This window comes from Anneissia japonica, unplaced genomic scaffold (genome assembly GCF_011630105.1).
Source record: "Anneissia japonica isolate Jap-2015-1 unplaced genomic scaffold, ASM1163010v1 scaffold288213_len26777_cov110, whole genome shotgun sequence".
Classification (NCBI taxonomy): Eukaryota; Metazoa; Echinodermata; class Crinoidea; order Comatulida; family Comatulidae; genus Anneissia; species Anneissia japonica.
This window is the reverse complement of record NW_022758839.1, coordinates 9,016-14,532: the sequence shown is the minus strand read 5'-3', so window position 1 is coordinate 14,532 and position 5,517 is coordinate 9,016.

Sequence of the window (5,517 nt, the reverse complement as noted above, 5' to 3'; positions counted from 1 at the left end):
TTGTGTTTTGATTAAAATGTTTTCTTTGCTTCTGTTTTTTCATTATTTTTTCTATTTATATTTTAAATGTAATATCTAATAATTCGTTTACAGTAAGTCCGCACTGTTATAAATGTAATGTAAAAGAAATAAATATATTAACAGAATTATGTTATTTACTGTAACACAGTATCAAAAAGTAGTGCATGCAATTTAAACTATATTTATATATATATGTTAATCTGGTAGTGTTATATAAAAATTAATTAATATAATTGTAACATAGCAGTGTTGATATCACATGTATTTTATTCTAGAATATTCTAGTATCAAATTGTGTTGCTCCCTTCTTTATATAATGTTTAAGCCTGCACTGTTATAAAATATAATAATAATGCAACAAATGATTATAGTAATACTATACCTATACAATATACATCAAACCAGATGTTTGTAACATCACATGAAATATTGTTTTGTAATGGTTGCTGTGGTTAAGCTTGCACCGTTATAAATATAACAACAAATAAATATTGTATACATATATTAATGACTATAATAACCAAGTACCGATAAGTTACGATTGATTTAAATTCAGACAGTTTCTTAAAAGTAAGCCATTTATGTAGGCTTACCACAACCTACCACATGTAAATAAAATAACAATAATTATTATACTTATACTATTGCTATTTTAAATACATTGGGAAGCAGTGTGTATCACTCGTAAAAAATACCACACAATAATTAGAGTAACCTGAGGGGCATTGTTGTCCCATGTAAATGAACAACTAAGAATTAAAGTTGCTTGGTAGAGATCGTATATTTTCAATTCAATTTCTTTTATTGCTGCAAAATGCCATTTTGCAACAATATCTTTACATCCGTTACCCATGTGCACTGTAATTAAGGTGTTCATGTAATTTGATTTTTATAGTGTGTATTTCGATTTGTAACCAATTTCCTTCCTGTTATTCCAATTGATATTCTTTTATACGACGCACTACTTGCCGGTTTTTGAGTTCCTTAAAATGACAATTTTAACTACATTATTGCTACCTTCAAAAAGCATCTGGATCTAATACCTGTAATAGGCCTATATTCAACGTTGTTTTATTTTTTGTTGATCCTGGAATTATAATTTAAACGTTTCCTTACTGAACATCGTGTCGGTAAACATTCCAGTATAAATTAATAAAATAATTTAAAACAAAACCAGTACGTTTCACTATTTTAATATAATAATAATCTTTGTAATTTGCATCTTTGCAATTCCTTATTTTAAGTTAAAGCAATGAATCAATATTTCTTATTTACATTTTGTCGAATGTTTGTATATTGTTTATGTCATCCTTACTACAAGCATGTTGCCTTTTAGGTGATGCTGCCATGTTCCCTGTGTTTTTATTTTTTGAAATGGAAATAAATGTTGTTGAATCTGAATCTGAGTAATATGCAATTTTTTTTTATACAGTTCGCTCTCCAATTTGAGACCACCTTTGGGACGTGAAAATTCGGGGTGGTATCGGGGTTTGGTTTCCAAGTAGAGGGCTAGCTTTGTGTTAAAAGATTAATGATTGTTATTTGGTTCTTTGAAAAAGTGGTCCAGAATTAGAGGGGTCTCGGAATTAGAAGGTCCCGGATTAGAGGGTGCACTATTATTTCATAGTAACTATAATGCACATGGGGTAGGGACGTCACTCCACTAAGGTCGAATGACCCTTTCTAATAGCACCAAAATCAATTAGAGAACCATGAAACATCGCGTATGATATGTAAATAAAAAAAAAAATAATAATAAAAACATGAATTTCAGGAGCTTTGAAGATATAAATCGCGTTTCACACGTAAGTAAAGTAACAAGAAATTGAGTAGTATAAAAGACATGAAATTAAAACTACGTATCCTTATGTAAACAATAAATAAGTTATTTTAAAAGACATTCACTTCAACATAAACCTCAGATTGTGGCTTTTTAATCATTTCAATACATTCACTTTTTTTCTTTTCTTGCTGTTTTTCCCACCAACTTATAAACCCTTGGAGAACATGTCGTCATTCTTACAGATATTTAAAAATCATCTCTGGCATTGTAATTATGATTGCTGAATTCATTCTAGCGATTAATAATACATAAACTATCAAAGTCACAATGCTGCACTGTTAAAACATATTGAGTGGCTACGTCGGTTTCAGTGATGTCTATACCTTCATCTTTTGAGGAAGAATTGTAAGCCAACGTTGAAAATGCTCATCTTCAAATTTAACATTCTCTTGGGGATTTTAACTACTTGTACTGGCTCATCAAGTAAGTATTTGACTCTTTAATTTGTTATTTCAATTCTTTAAAATCTAGTATATTACATTGGTTAAAGGTTAATTAATCGGTCAAACAACAGTATTGCAGAACAAAAAGTTACTGATACTATTAAAAATAACAAGAAAAAACATTTTGAAAAGAAGCCTATCCTAAGTCCCCTCACCAAAAAAAAGGGGGAAACAAAAGCCCAGGGCTTCAATTCGAGGTATTACTGTATTGTGTAAACTATATCGTAGCGTATCGCGTATCGCATTTTTGAGGCCATGTGAAACGCTAATAATGTTCTGCAAACCACATTGTGTCGTCAGTGTTCGAAGTGTGTGTTTTGAATAATTTCCAAAACCTAGGTATTTCTGTTAATATCTATTAGAAAGAACTTTAGATTTGATTTATTACAATACCATACATGGAAAATTAAAAAAGAAAAAAAAATGAGAACGACATGAATACAAAAAATGAATAAAATTTACATCCTGAGGGGTCCTTCAGTTTATACAGTATATTGATTGCATACAGTTATAATAAAGTTTACATTCATTCATTCATTCAATTTTTATTACAAAATATTCATTGCAGTAAAACATAACTGATTTGCGGGCAGATTTACAAGATTACAATATTATTAAAAGATAGAATATTACTAAAATGTAACAAGTGAAAAAACTATAACACAGAGAAAAATAAGGGCTCACATGAGGGAAAAAACAATCAAAATCACGAATTATATTTATGTATATATATGTATATATATATGTGTATATGTATATGTATGTATATATATATGTATGCATATATATATATATGTATATGTATGTATATATATGTATATATATATATGTATGTATATATATATAACAAAAGAATATAGGAAACGAATACCATGTATAGACTTCAGAAACACTTTATTGGAGAAAACCAATATTTCGACTTATCCCCAGGTCTTTATCAAGGTACATGAGAAAACTAGCAAAAAGTGGACACACATAACCACTGTAGTGGGAGGAGTTAAAGAATAACAATGCGGATTATAATGAGAGTAATTAAAATCGGTTAGGCCTATACTTGATTGTAATAAACAGATTGCAATGAGAACGAAGATTAATAGTCGTTCCCACATTATGAAAAAAAAACAATGTGGTAACGACTATTATGTATACTACATATAGTACGGTAGTGGGCCAGCTAAATGCAAAACAGCAATGGTACTATCTCAATAGAGTGCTCAACAAAACAAATGTTAGGAGCATAATAGTTTAATCAATCTGCATACAACGTTGTTATATATATTATATATAAATCAAGATAGCCGTTAACACTGTTAAATTATATAATAATTTAGTATCATCAATTATTATTTCAATTGTTTAGTCTAGTATATTACATTGTTAAATGTTAATTAAGCAGTCAAACAATAGTATTGCAGAATCATAAAAAGTTACTGATTTAAAAAAAAAGACCATCTCGAATAGAAGCCCATCCAAAAAAATAAATAAATAAATAAATAAATAAATAAAAAAGCCCTGGGCTTCAATTCGAGGTTTTACTGTATTGTGTAAAATAAATAGCAATAAAGTAATATCGTAACGTATCGTGTAGCTCACTTTTAAGGCCATCTGTAACTCTAATGATGTTCTGCAAACTTCATTGTGTCGTCAGTGTTCGAAGTTTTATGAATAATTTTCAAAACCTAAACATTTCTGTTAATGTCTGTTAGAAAGAACTTTAGATTTGATTTATTACAATACTATCATACATGAAACATAAAATTTAAAAAAAAATGAGAAAGACATGAATTAAAAAAAAAAAGAATAATATTTACATCTTGAGGTGTCCCTCAGTTTATATATATTGATTGCATACAGTTATGATAAAGTTTACATTCATTCATTCTATTTTTATTATCAAATATTCATTGCAGTTAAATTTAACTGATTTGCGGGCAGATTTACAAGATTACAATATTATTAAAAGATAGAATATTACTAAAATTTAACAAGTGAAAAAAAACTATAACACAGAGAAAAATAAGGGCTTACATAAGGGAAAAAACAATCAAAATCACGAATAAAAGAAAAAACACCAAAACGTACATTTGAAAACAGAAAAGAGAGAGAGAGAGAGAGAGAGAGAGAAAGACACTATAACATTAGCATTAGGGAAAACAATTCACACTAGGACAAATACAGTTCATTAAAAACAACAATTAAAAGAAAAAATAAACGAACTGAATGTTAACAAATTCAGGCGAATTAACGACAGTGAGAAGTTAAAAAAAAAAAAAAGACCATAAACGCAAATATAAATAACATTGATATTGAAGTAAATTAGTGTTCACGACCTTTAAAAATAGTTTTATTCTAATACAATATTTATATCGTCCAATTTAGGCTTAGTTACAATTAACAGGAATGGTGTTTTTGCCCTACCTTGTGTGCTATCGTACTGAATGCTCAGTACGTTCCCAAATAATTGCGACAAAAATCTCCCAGATAACTAGTCTGGTGTCTTAACTACCAGACGATCGAGCTTACGCGAAGTGACAGTGTTATCGTACTGAGTAATCAGTACGTTCCCAAATACTTGGGAAAAAAAAAAAAAAAAAAAAAAAAAACTCAAAATATGAGCTGGTAGTAATCTCAGTGGATTTTTTAATAATCATTTTAAATGTCAGTTGAATCTTTTGTTTTGTTTTGTTTTTTTATTTTATTTATTTTTTTGTTTTGTTTTGTTTTTGTTTTTGTTTTTTTTTTCTAAATATCTGGCCTATATTGTTTTTAACCTGAGTTGCCCATCCATTGCAAAACTTAATAAGGTCTTTTCTGTTTTCGGTTCGTGAAATCCTTAATAATTTTCATATTCTGTATGCAATGTGGCTGTGGTTTATACACTTTGAATTTAGTCGCATAGGGACACTTTGACAACAGATCAGATGTGTTGACTTGTTGACTTTGAAAGTAGTTTTGTCAACATAGGCCTATATTAACTCTCTTTAATGTGTCCATTGCAGAAATTGTTATTATTCCTTTTCCTGGCAGCCTTTTTTTTTCATAATGTTCCTAGTTTAGTTTGTTCTACTGAAGCCAACTAATTTCCTTCCCATGAAACCAACTTAGGTTTCATATTTTTCTTTTATTCTCTTTGATATGATTTTTGACAACAAAATATTTGAATAACATTATTCATGATACCATTTGTGGTGTGACCACACACACACACAC